At 40.7% G+C, this 14,556-nt stretch overlaps 1 protein-coding gene across 15 annotated transcripts in view; it reads right to left on the bottom strand.

Annotated features, from left to right (window-relative positions):
- Positions 1 to 14,556, bottom strand: part of heph (polypyrimidine tract-binding protein 1 heph) — a 1,248,713-nt gene that overhangs the window by 426,030 nt on the left and 808,127 nt on the right. The window lies entirely within an intron of this gene.

The following is a 14,556-nucleotide window of genomic DNA, read 5'->3' as shown; positions in this document are numbered from 1 at the left end:
TTTTTTTCCGGATGGGCATAAATAAATACGGTCCAGGAACATTTTTTCCGGATGGGCATAAATAAATACGGTCCAGGAACATTTTTTTTCCGGATGGGCATAAATAAATACGGTCCAGGAACATTTTTTTCCGGATGGGCATAAATAAATACGGTCCAGGAACATTTTTTTCCGGATGGGCATAAATAAATACGGTCCAGGAACATTTTTTTTCCGGATGGGCATAAATAAATACGGTCCAGGAACATTTTTTTTCCGGATGGGCATAAATAAATACGGTCCAGGAACATTTTTTTTCCGGATGGGCATAAATAAATACGGTCCAGGAACATTTTTTTTTAAATTAAGCAAATCGCAACTTGTACTGAATTTAAATTGTGCGAGATAACAGGTTCCGATCTTGCGGCGGAACCCAATAAAACCCATTAGAATGTATACATTCCTGGATCTTTTAACAACCTTGGTTGAAATGAGACTTCCAAACGATGCTCAATGGTTGTGACCCCTAAGAGTTCGTAACTCGGGAACTACACACTTGCTGTACGGAGTTGCCGATCTGTCCGGAACGACTTGGGAGATACGTTACCGAGAAAACACGAGACTTGCTGCAATCTCGTTTCGTTCAGATTTATAAACCATCGTCTCGGTGAGCAAAACAAGTCTCACTAAAGACAATTTTTTTTAAACTTTTCTTATAAAAAAAAAGTAGCATCTGGGTATAATACCGACAAAAATGTAGAAAAAAGTCTTTACTTGTTTTTAAAAGTATTTTAAAACACAAGTCCCGTCTTGATATAATACACAAAAAATGTTATTAAAACAAAAATTCTAAGCATACGTAATTTTTCCGATTTTGGAAAATCACAGCGGTTTCTTGAAAGGAGAAGAAAAGTCGAAAGCAGCTGTCCCTGCGGCGGCTAAAGGTCCAGGGAAAGTCGTCGCTATTGGTATGGGTTAATGTTGCCCACGAGACGAGACTTTGGCCTGTCTCCTCTCGTGGAAATGCTGTCTCGTCTCGAATTTTTAAAAGCCTGTCCCGTCTCGTTCCGTGGGCAACACTAGTATGGGTGGTTCAGAGTTCGGTACCCTGCAACCAACCTACACAATGCTTACAACTGCAGAGCTACTTTAAAACAAATGACAACGGGCTTCGATCTGGTAACAGTAGGAGTGGGACTCACGAAATGTTAACAAAAAACACCAAGCCTCGAATAACCAGAGGTGAGAAAAAACTCTCTCACCCTATGGAGATGTACGGCGGATGGGTACATTATTCAAGTAGCGAATCTCGTGAAAATTCTTGGACGGATTTTCCATTTCAAACCGCCAGTCCTCTGTTCTGGCGATTAAATACCTTAAGCCCAGCGCATAATTCCGCCTTCATTTACATTTAAATGGAAACGGGATAATTTACAAACATTGCGAGAGCGTTTCAGGCAACAAAGTATGATTGCCGAAATAAAGCCAACGCCAAAATATACGTCATTTGGATGATCTTTGTCAATACTGTATCGGTAATGGACAGTGACTACAATTTGATACATTAAATTACATATATCTCCAGTTGGATAGCTTGGATGACAGAACCCATTCACTGACCCCATGGTTCGGTAACTACACAGGAGAGAAAGATTAAACTTGTTGGATGCAAGGACCTTCTTCTTAGAATTCAAACCCTTTCCCATCTGTTATTTCCTTGCTAACTTACATTCTTCACTGCAGTCTTTTTCTTTTCATGGCTACATGTTTACGAGATGCTGGCTATGGAACTAGTTATGTTATGCTGTATGTACCACTTATCCATTTGATGCCTTCATTTCCTTGATTCGTTCGGAATTCACGTTTTTACTTATTATTTTATATACTGCACCCAACGTGTTCGCTTGACGCCTCGCCTCGATGCTGCGACGCCTTAAAAAATATATATGTAATATTGGATTAATGTACCAGTACGTGCAGGTTCACCGTAGCCATTCGTAGCATCACTTTCCAATTATGATTAGGGCTAGGCAGTTGAAACATCTGTTTTCTTCTGGGCTTTGAAGACAATGAATGCTAAACCTGATAGTAATTCAATAGGACTAGGATTTTTATGACCTAAAGATCACCAAAATCTGCAAAATAAAATATGCTCTTATGGCCTAAAATTTTACAAAATATGCACTATAATTTTAAAAATATGCCCTTATAACTACACTGTTTAAAACATCAATATCTAACTTATGCTGAAATATTTTCATATACATACTATTTTTTTTAGTTCACTTTATGAGCCCTGATGAGTTGAAATGCACAATGAATACTTTCTGTAAATTTTCAATTAAAAAAGAAAAAGATTTTGCTGCAATTTAAAAAAAACCGAGTGAACATGGGAGTAAAAATGAATCCACTTAGAAAATGACTGTATATTTCTTGAAAAAGCTCAAATATGCCCTTAAAAAGCACCTTAATTCAATTAGTTCCTTCACAAATATGAATATATTTAAGAAACACGTCACTTTTACCCCCCCCCCCCCAAAATGCTGTCATGAAAATCCCAGTCCTACTAATCTAATAAGTTTCACTTCAGTTAGAACCAGAAAACACATTTTTTCGTTTTGCATTTTCCACCATTCTGTTTAAGTTTATTTTTCCTCCTTCCATGTTGTTTCGTGGAATTTTACATGCATTTGCTGGCATAACTTACATATTTAAATACCCCAACATGGTCTCTTAGTAAGTACGCCATTAACTGTAAACATGGTTAATGCAAAAATCACACTATTATTTTTAACTTATATCTTTAGCAATGGGTTAAATAATTGATACTAAATATTCTTTTCCTCCAGGTATATTTTATGTAACCTTGAAGTCAAAATATAGAAAACTGTACTTAATTATATCTTCCCCTTGCTACGATTGTTTATAAAACACACACACACAAAGTTATCGAATTATTCACCTAGTCTCTTGTAACTTTTGAAAAATATCAAGCTTTCATTTTAAGAGGGAAAATTGTTTTAAAATTTCAGGTCATTTTTAAAGAATTTAAAGGTCGTTCCATAGGTCATTTGAGATTATTTAGCACTACGTATAACCACCTGCTTTGAATACGTCGCATAGTTAATGAACTTTCATGTACGTGAAGTTTCCAAATGCCATCTACCAAAGCTTGACTTTCAGAAGGTAGTCTCGTCGTCTCATCAAGACGGAAAAGACGAAAAAAAATCCAAGTCTCGTCTCTGTACCGAAACACGAATAATGGTCGTGCGACGTAGCGCATCCGTCTCCCAATTTCACCAGTAACCTTAGCCAATATAACGAGTGTATGCCGCTTACAGTGGTCATAACTGAACGAACATGTGAATGCAGGAATGCGGAGCGGTACAGCGACGAAGGGGATGCTGCATCTAGCGTGCGAGGGATCGTGCAAGATGAACCGTACCGCGAGCTAAAAACACCCAACGAAGGATGAAATGAAATTCAGGGCCCCAACGTGAGAAATGGATAAAGAGGAAGGATCGAAACTCCATCTCCATGACAATGTTATTCCCCCCGTCCTGATCCCGGCTTCGGGATGAACACGCCTAAAGGGTAGAAAAAGAAACGGAAGGGGGGCGACGAAAACCGAAAAGACACAGTGGGATTGGGGGGGGGGGGGGTAAACCATGAAGAACAACATCGTTTCCATGGAGACGGTCAATAAACCTCCCCTTTGCCACCAAAAGCTCGGGCTAATGCCGAGGACCATTTTCAACCTTCTTATTGCATCTTGACTGCACTCAAAAACGCTTTTATTTATGCAAAGCTAAGGTGAAGAGACAGAACACAAGTGTGATAGAAAAACACAAGTTTCATAGAAAAACTCCCTGAGACTTCCCAAGGTTAGGCCTCATTCGAAACTTCAATTTCACTTGTTCGAGCAAGGATGCCACAAAACTAATATCTGGATAGTATTAATACTCGGATATACAAATAATCCGTGTATGCAGTTCGCTATTTCCTCTTTCAAGTTGAGTAAGTTACTCTGCTAAGAATAAAAACAACCCGTGGCAACAACAGCCCTTTAGGGTAAAGGCCTACCTACCAGTTACAGGGTGCGGTGTGATCGGCACAACGAACCCTCAGTCGGCGTTTCCATGGAGTCTGACTTCCACGCGGGAGGGGTTATCTAAAGGTTGGAATTCTTCAGGCCTTGTCCCCGCATAAAGCGGTTCTGGTACTCACCCAGCCTCAAATCAATGGGTACCTAGGGGCAACCCTGGTGCTCATGACATCACCTCCAAAATGGCAGAGATCACATTCCCTATGTGCCTTCATGGCGCGGTGCTATATGCATGGGGAACTTTACTTTCACCTTGTGGGTGGCTTACCTGTCCCATACACAGCCGAAATCTCAGGAGAAAAGTTCGGAGACGAACTTGTGTGCGTCCCGTAACCTGAGCCCAAAGCAGACGCCTTTGACCGTACGGTCAGGGTGCGGGACATTCCGGTAAGAATGGTTTCTGAAATTAAGCAAATGATTACCAAATAAAGGTTGGAGATTATTTTTGCAAAGTGACCCCACACTAACATATAAGCAAACACGCGTGATAGGTACTGAAATTAGTAATAGAGGGCTTTGTTTTAGAAAAATAAAAAACGGATAAATGAACCGATTGGATGGCGGGACATGTTTAGAATGTTTATGGATTCGAATGTGGTCGTCACACTCACAACTCGACGTCACCCCTACGCACTCTTGCGGGTTGGTTGGTTCCCCTAATTAGATTGGCGACGCTACAGTGAGAGGGCGCTCGAGCGAGTATGGGGGAAATAAGGAAGTGCCCCAGGTGTTCGCTCAATGGATTGACTTATCGGCCATTTACCCTGGCGAGGATTCGAACCTGCAACAGTCCAGTCACGTGTGTAATTCGAGTGACGGACATCGCCCGGATCACTAAGAATCGAGGATATTAATGTATTTGTCTACAAATGTGTTCCAGTCTCATTGCTGCTGTACCGAGGTGATATCGATACAAGGCTTTTTCGAAACGAGACGGAATTGCTGTCAGACTCTGTCTGGTTTGAGACTTTCGATGTGATCACTGAAAAAATGCATAATTGAAATTTGTTTTACTATGCACACTTTTTCACACCAAGCGAACATCTACATCAATTATTTATCAAGGACATATATTGTTTTAATTAAAAAGTGACGTGTGCTGTGTGGTTGTATACACATTCAGGACTTTCATTTTCCCGAAGACTCGTTCATTTTTGTTCGGTTGGTTGGTTTAGTTGGTGTTTTAAATCCACTTCATGCACAGTAAGGCTAATCGGGAATGGGCCTGCAGTTTAAAGTGGAATCCAAGGCATCGGCTCGTAGCGTATCGTACTGCTGTTATCCTTAACCTAACAGGAGCAGACAAAGGAATGCTTAGTAAGAAATTACGCAAACGTTAGGGGGCAGTCGATGAGTGTTGATGGTGAAAGACGGGAGTCGAGGAGTGTGGATGGTGAGGAGAAAGTGGGAGCTGAGGGACAGTGAGGAGTGAGGGGAGTGAAACCTGACAATATCCAAACGGGAGACAAGTGAGATCCTTTTCCTAATATCGATTCAGTCGTGGAGAGTGTAAAACTCATTTCTAGTTCAAGTCAATTCTTTTGCTATTCCTTTGAACGTGACCTTTCGCACATCTCACTTTTAGGCCAAGCGAGTAATTACTAGGCAACGGAACTTTATGTGGCAAAAAACTCAAAATATTTTTTTTTGTCATAAATGTTGAAAATGTGTGATAAAAACAGGAAAAGATGTGACAAAAATAAAAACCATTTGGTAACAAAAACAAAATATTACATGCATTCTTAACACCTGTAATCAGTTTCTAAATTATTACCTCTTAGTGAGCTATTTTTTAGAAAAGTTGCAGTGGATCACCATAGCTTTTTCCAAGTTCTCCATTGTAAATCTGTGACGATTATCTCTAAAAAGCATCTTATATTGCAAGAAAGATCGCTCCACGTCACAAGAAACAATTCTTGCACATTTGAAACACGAAATGTCACTAACGCAGAAGTTTTCCAAAACTTCCTCTTCCTCAGCTTCCAAAACACGTGCAATTTGGCACAAAGTTTGAAAACCTTGGTTTTTCCCAAAAATTTCTGTACATTTAGTCATTAGCACTTGTGCGTTAGATTCAGTGGCGGGGGTAATAATTTCCCCCAATAGGATCGTAGGCGAGGCGCCAGAAGTCTGCCAGCGAGCGTGTTCAAAGACAAAACAAACGTAGCACTCTCGATATGAAAGAGGTGCGGAGAATAGACATTTTTCCTTCGAGGATTTCGGGGTAGCTGACGTCAATGAGCGGATTATGTATTTAAAATGAAAATTTGCAAAATATGTATTTACATACGGAAAACTGGAAATTGTGTGTTTTTATGTAAAATAAAATTTGCTGAGTTGACATATAAGGCTATGATCAGAATGTTGGCAAAAACGACGGTCTCTATCTTATCGCAGAAAAAAAACATATTTACCTAAAGTTCCGTTGCCTAGTAACAACTCTCAGGAGATGACTGATGAATAGCTACGCCACCCAAGAGAGAACTCAGGGTCTCTGGTTCGATCCCGACGTAGCATTAAAACTACATTACGTGGTGGAGATGCGCCGGAATTTTAATTTCAGTTCAAAATAAATGAAAATAAGAAGTTAGTTATGTGTTAGAGGCGCTGAATTTTCATTCATTGGCAGCGAAGATCAATAATTATAGGCATAATTACGTTATATAATGGAGGCTGCCGAACTCATTCATTTTTGCAAAAAGAAATGAAAATGCATGCAGTTGCGTTACATGATAGTCACGCTGGTATTCATTTTCGTAAAGACAATAGCGCTGTGTACTTACAAAATCAATGATAAATTTAATGAGTAGTTTTATGGTTCACGTTGTGCTAATTATTAATTGTTATCAAAATATAAAGAAAACAGAATGTAGGCCTAGCGTAATGCTACGCGGTAAGGCGCAAATAAATAAGATTAAGTCGAGTCTTCAACTAGGTTATTCGGCAATTGGTTCGTGGAATAATGAGAATTAATATTAGGATGTTGCATAAGGATTGGTTGAATATTTCAAAGATGTGTGTCAAAACGAAGCTTCAAACAGCAAAACTCTTCTCTATAAACATTGTTTGCTTCGATGAAATCTGTGTATGTTGTTGATACTTTATTTCTCGTGACTCGGGACATAGCTCGTTAGTATTAATCCTAGTGCGTGTGTGGATAAGTGAAATAATTCCAATGTGTTGACATTGTATGACTGATGCTTATAACATGTTGCCATCCATAACCTTCCAACGATGACGCATGTAAACAAACTGAATGCTCAGACCTTGCTACAAGTAGGTACCTGCTACATCGCCCATTTGCAACAGAATGTGCCACAGTTTCTACCTTGAACAACGTGCAAAAGCCCGGTATCCACTTGTTGCAAACCAGCGTATCGTATCGCCGTGGACCCCGATTTGTCGCGTATCATCACTGCGTTCCGTATCATCCACCCCGTAGAATGATTGATACAGGAGTGCGATACGGTGCTTCGTTCTTTTTATTCAAAGCCAACAGATATTCCATTTTTTTCTTGCACTCATTCGCCGACCATTGCGTTGTTTTCCAACTTCCTCCCATGCATCTTGTTTACGAATTTTGTTGTTGTGCTCCGGATGTTTAGGATTCCACAGGATGCCATATTTCTTATATACTGGGTGGTCCAAAAGTCCCGGAACAGTCACATATCGTGTGAAATAAATACACATCGAATCGGAAGACGAAAAAATACGTGTTTAATAAGTGAAAGAAAGCTTCAATTATATCATACTTGATTCCCTACCTCAGCCTTATGGGGGTGGGGCAACTGTGAAATTTTACATGGAAACTCCTTTTTTTGTATTGTAGAATCGGAAAGAGGACTTCATTCCGAGTCCAACGAGCTATCAACCATCCTGCTAGCTCAATTAGGAACGGAGATATGGGGATTTTATATTTCTGCCCAAAAAAAAGACGTACCTCTGCCCCTAATTGAACTAGCGTGAAAGCGATTACAGATTCGGAATCTGCAGGTCAAGACCTTTCAATAGAGTATATGGTTGACCCCTTCCATATACTCTATTGCAAGGTCTTGACGTGTAGATTCCGAATCTGCAATCGCTTTCACGCTAGCTCAATTAGGGGTAGAGCGTCCCTTTGAACATTTTTTGGGTTATAAAATTTCCATTTTTTTTATTTATTTATTTTTTCCCCCCTAATTGAGCTAGGAGGCTGGTTGATAGCTCGTTGGACTCGGAATGAAGTCCTCTTTCCGATTCTACAATACAAAATTGGGGTTTCTATTTAAAATTTCACAGTTGCCCCCCGCCCCTCCCCAGGGGGCGGCGGTGGGGAATCATGTGTGATATCATTGAATAGCTTTCTTTCACTTATTAAACACGTATTTTTTCAACATGTGACCGTTCCGGGACTTTTGGATACCCGGTATATCAATAAATGCAAAAGTATTTTCCTTATCCCACTCCATAATAAAGAAAATACATTGACAATGGAACGTACTGTCATTCACAGAGCTCACTACACACTCAAGGATGAAACGAGGCAACGGAACACGCTCATGCCCGACCACACTGACCCTCCACCGGGTATCGTATCCTTCCTTTGATGTGACGGGGGAAAACCGCCAAATGAGCGATCGGATCCCTTGCGTATCTTCCCTCACATTTTGAAACTGAGCGCTGCAATTTTTTTTCCAATCAATTGATACGGAACGGGGATACGATACGGTGGTTTGCAACAAGTGGATACCGGGATTTAGGCGAGGGTGATATGTTTAAACAAAACTTTGAACTACTTGTAGGGGTGGCCTCGCGTATTTATCACTAAAATGCAAACAAAAAGTTAACACCGATGCGAAGTGTACTCAATATCAATCTCAGCTCTGAGTGTTATACGACGATGATTCTGTGTGGGGCTAAGCATGGCTACAGAGGTCTGGAAAGTGTTGGTTGGGGCAACACACAAACTGCTTTTTCCAGCATCGCAGTGGACTTGATAAAAACCCTACAACAGCTGAAGTCTGCCCGTTGGCTTGACAATGCAGCTTCGAGTGATCCAACAACTTTTAACCTGGAACTACGAGTATATTACCCTATGCATGAACCCAAGCCATTGCAACTAAACATTTATACTAGGTAGCACGCAAGTTGGGTTGTAGGTGGTGGGGATTCAAATGTACATTTTGAATACGAAGGAAAATGCATCTTGCTTGGAAGTTAAGGTATTTTCCGATAACAAGTTCTGTGTAAAAATCCTTCCAGAGCAAAATTAATGGACTCCCAACTTTCAATTACCTCACATTCAAGTACTACTTTCACTACTGCCATCTGTGTCGAAGTGCTAAACTTTTTCGACGTAAAGACACAGGACGTTGGTTTCTGTGTAACGATTTTCGCAACTTGTAGGATGATGAATCCACTTAGAACACTGCAAATCGTTGTTGAAGTTAGTATGAGGTTCTAAGAGGCTAATTTGAGCGCAGAAAGTATTGATTTGTGAAGAATTATGTCGGGAAAAGTACTGAACTATTACGACGTTGTATGCACGTTACGAAATCTCTCTGGTTAAGGCACATTACCGAGTTGTTCGGATTTTATATTAAACTGTAGGCCTAGTACCGATTAGCCTACATCTGAGCAAATTGGTTGTGCTGCATTGGAGGAGTTGTTAACTGTGTGAACGTGAACTCAGTTCCGAGTTCGGTCCAAAAAAATAAGGTACAACCAATAGAAGTTGCCATTAAAAATTTACTATTAAAATTCTAATCGCCATAGAATTAGGCAACACACATGACGCCTTGCAGGGAAGAGAGTATTACAGGATCTAGGAGTCATTTTTATTGGCGGTAACTACCTTTGTAATACAGTAGGTTTATTATTATTATTATTATTATTATTGCGCACTTCACCCTTGCATTGAACGATCTCTTATTTCTCACTTAGTTTTTAGACAAAATGTCGCAAGGGGGAGGGGAGACGAAGTATCTAGGCATGGTTGCTCTTCAAACCCGTCAATTAGCCCCACTCTGCTTATACAGTGCCTACATTTTAAAACCGGGCCCGAGCACAAATATGAGAAATGTTACAATATAGTGATCTGCGCATTTAGTACCTTACAACAAATGTATGTTTGTGTATATTGTTGTACCTCGTTGTTCAATTCTTGCATACTTATACTCCCCTCCCTCCCTCCTCCTCTTCTTCTCCTTCCCTTTCCCTACCACATTGCGTGTTTGTTGGAGGGAAATTTTTGGCAACAGGGTTTTTTCCACAAGGACTATGGCCCGCCAGATTTCCTGATCTCTCTTCCTATGGGTTATTTTGAAAGAGCTGAAGCATCACATCACTGTTGCCATTCGGAATATCATCACAGAAGTACTCCATAAGGTTGCTAGGAATATGGCAAACCGTCTGGACATGTGTATCCTGCAAGAAGGACGTCATTTCCAACATTTGTGCGCAAGGTACTGAATGCGCAGGTTACTATATTGCAACATTTCTCGTGTTTGTGCTCAGGGCCGGTTTTAAAATGTACGCACTGTATAACCACAAAATATTTTTATGACGAGCAGTCATTGATTAATATCAATTGTCAAAATGTGCCTTGAATACTGAAAGAAGCCTACAGCTTGATTCTCCTCATATGGTAGACGCAAGTAGCTTCGAAATAACATGAAGAAACGTGTTTCTTGTATTTCTTACGAAGAATGAGAACGCTACTCAAGGTCACACTTCGATATTCCTGGTTTGATATTTTTTTCGACCTCTCTCCTTTCAATTTCGTGTGCAATTTCCCATGAGGGGTGGAAATACCTAAGAGACAACTGTTGGCGAAATGCTCAACTACCGGAAACTTCCAACACAATGCTCGCTGAGACAAGTTGAGGTGTCTTCTCTTGATGTCCTTGGTCTGGAAGTAACGTGGATATAACCAATGGCAAAGATGATGATAATAGTAGGCAAATTGTCCAGCGCTAATTACATTCTTCTTATTCTATATTCCGTATAGTTTTAAGTTTAAACAGCCGAGCCGGGTTTCGAAAGTAACCCCTCTCTCGCCGCGATTTTTAAATTTTTACACTTATTTCAGAAAAACGTTATATCTCTGAGACTATTTGAGCAATCTACTTCGAATAACTTTTGTTTGAAAGTAAAAACATCGGAGCACGCGACCGTGAACAATTCAGAAAGCCCAAGTGAGAAAAACGGGGTTGGGAGGGGCCAAGTCACCAAATTTAAATGAAAAAAAAATCTGGCGTTCGCCCCCTCTTCTCCCGTTATTTTGGAAAATAGGCGGTGGGTTTTCTTCCACATGACATTTCAAATTCTTATCTCAACATCTGTCAGCGTTTACAACCTCACATACAAGTATGAAGGTCCTAAAAGCACGTGAATGTTGTAATCGGCACCATGAGTCATATATGACCCACTGGATGTTTTCGCCTATACTTTCTATGGGTCATATATGACCCATTGGCTGTTTAAAGGTTAAAGAATTGAATTATGCTCATGCGAAGCAATTGTCTCAGCTTATTGACGTTCAATTCATGATCATTACATTATGGAAATGGTGATAGGCAATTCCCTTGCTATTACTTTTGCGTTGAGTGTATGTCATTTCATACCCTTGCTTCACAATGCAAAGTAACACGAAATATACCTTGTTCATAGGAGTGGGGGCAGGGGTTGTTCCGGATCGCACTCCGAGCAAAGCGTGATTTTTACACCCATGCAGTTAGTCATCAGACGAGTTCAGCAAGGTCATCGATGACCAAATTGTTGCGCTGTGATGTCACTCCAGCACTCCCGCAGACCGAATACACGATGGAAGAGACAAAAGAACGCATAAACTACAGTGTTGCCAAAACCAGAAGTCAAGGATTAGCAACGCAGAGGGCGAATTATAATGTTGGGAGCAAACTGAAACACTCCATCTTTAATATTTTCAGTACCTCTCCATGTGTTGTGTGCAGCACATGCTCCTAAGGTACAGGGCAATTCAAAATGAATGGTGCAACTTTACAAACATTATTATGACGTTACTCTTTACGATCGAAAATCAGACAAGGCATCAACATGAAGAAAAACTGGAAGTCTTTTACTCACATTACACAGAATCAACATAGGAACCACGTGTAATGCTGCAAACATCCAAGTACATGCTATGCACGAGACAGCAAGCCTTTGTCCATGGTTTCGAAGACGCTAACAATTCACAGATGTAACTTTGGCAAATCTTTCGGAAGGGTCAAACATGTGCAAGTGGAAATGTCTTTGCACCATTGTGGGTGATTCAGTTCTTGATAGCTCCAACACACAATACCTTCTACTGGTCACTAGCAGTTTTGCAACACTGGCGATCCTGGTGGAACAGCGGCAAAGCAGCATAGGCCCACTTAGTGAGAACACGTCCAGAGTTTTTCTGTATATTGAGACCTTGTTTGATTTTCTATCATAAATAGTTACGTCATAATAACTGTGTAAAGTTGCACCATTCGTTTTGAATTACCCTGTATTTAAAAATTACTACCCCCTCCTCCATAAGAATCCATATAAAATTCTAGCTTCCGTCCGATACAAAGCGGCGTACATGTCCCCTTCTCGTCTGCGTGAAGGAAACTGTGTCCCTCTCTCTCTCTCTCTCTCTCTTATAGGCTTACTTTAGCCTGATACAGTTGCCTTCACACCACTCAGTGTTGCCAAATGTGTGTTCGTGCAAACACGGTGACTGGTAGTACTGTTGCAAGAGTCCTTCGAAAGAGCAAGCAAATTATATCAATGAGATATTCAAACCCTCCTTCTCGCCACCCTAACTACCTTGACTTTTGCCTGTGAATATGACAATTTAGGTTTTCTTGTAAAGCCAAGTTTCTCACTTTATCGCACCAAACTCAAACACCCGACGTGGGGCTAAATGCTTTCGTTGTTAGGTTAAATATAAAATATTTTTGCTAAACCTAACAAGCTTTACCTAATCGCGAAAGCATTCCGCGTTAATGAAAAACGACGCTTGACGAATTATGTATTTGACTTGCGTGCGATGAGTCGTGTATACACGCAAAGGGAACTCCGAGCACTCGACTAATAGAAAACAAAGCACGTACTGTCTGTCTCTAACGCGCCTGTTAGTGGGTGGAAGGTGTCACGTGACATCAGGCAAGGTCTTTCAGCAGACCTAGTGGCGGCAACTGTACCAGAATAAACCATCTGGCATATAAGTGAAGAATACACTGCAAAATATTTGTATGCAGGAACATAAAAACTTGCCCACTGTGGTTAACCGCGATGGCGATTAGCTGAAACTGACGAGGTGTATTTCACGAAAACACCCATGCCCTGATCGGGATTCGAACTCGAAACTCCTGGCATCGCAATGCCTTGTGCTAACCAATCCGCCACGGAGGTCAACCTTAATAAAAACCAACAAGTAACTTATTGCATAAGAAGAATTACAATAACCAACCTAAATAATCAATGCAGTAACCCTATATTATAAATTATAGCATCATTTTAAACAAGACGCGACTCTCAGACAGTGAGTGTCTTCTAGGCACTACACCTAAGCGTCTGCATACATGCAAACACATCCAACCAGAGTCTGGAGGTGGTTCTTTCCCCACAGAACGCAATTCCCTCTCGGCCACAATAGTGACACCACGGATTCTCCAGCAACTGCGGCCTTTCCCACGGGGGATTTATGGGGGAGGGCGCCCGACTATTATTCTTCGCCAGCACGTCGTGTAACGCAAGATGTATCGACTGGAGATCCAAGAAGAAAGGAGAGAAACAGTCAAGAAGACGAAAGCAGGAAGAGACAAAACAAGGAGTAAATTGCGGCCGTGATTAGAGAAAACGGGGAGAACAATAAGTGTTATATTCCAGGGTATTAATGTTACTTTAATTGCAAATTTCACAAGATTCCACACTCGCAGCGGCATTTTCACAAGTGCACTTTTCTGTTTCTTATATGAAGTCCGGTTACTGCAGTTGTTCTCTTCCAGGGTGCCAGTCACCTATTCTCTATCAACCATAACAACGAAGGTAATGTAAACAAAACAGCGTGATTGAGAAACGGAACAGCTTATAATATGTACGGATCCACAACTTGAATATAGCGGATACGCTCAGTGGTTTTACAATTTGTTTTAATACTTTTATAATTTAACGTCGCTTCTCTATCACGTTTGGCTAATCGTGACGGTGAGAATGAGTGATGATAGAATGAAATTAATGAATGTACACTTACACTCCAGTACGGAGGTCGGTTTGATAGTTTAAAAGTCCAGTTTATGCACAGAAAGATAAAGGGGTTGGACCTAAGGTTTACAGTGCAATCCGAAACTCCGTCTGCCTCCACCGTACCACTACGCCATCCTGGAGGCTTCTACTACTACGTTGAGTGGTACTACTTTAACACATTCACTATATTCCTACGCGCACGACGAATTTATACCCGGGCTCGCTTTAGACGGGAGTTTAACATTAATGCAATG

This window comes from Lepisma saccharinum, chromosome 26 (assembly GCF_977018435.1).
Source record: "Lepisma saccharinum chromosome 26, izLepSacc3.1, whole genome shotgun sequence".
Classification (NCBI taxonomy): domain Eukaryota; kingdom Metazoa; phylum Arthropoda; class Insecta; order Zygentoma; family Lepismatidae; genus Lepisma; species Lepisma saccharinum.
Note: the sequence above shows the minus strand (reverse complement) of the source record. Positions and strands in the feature narration are given on the sequence as shown.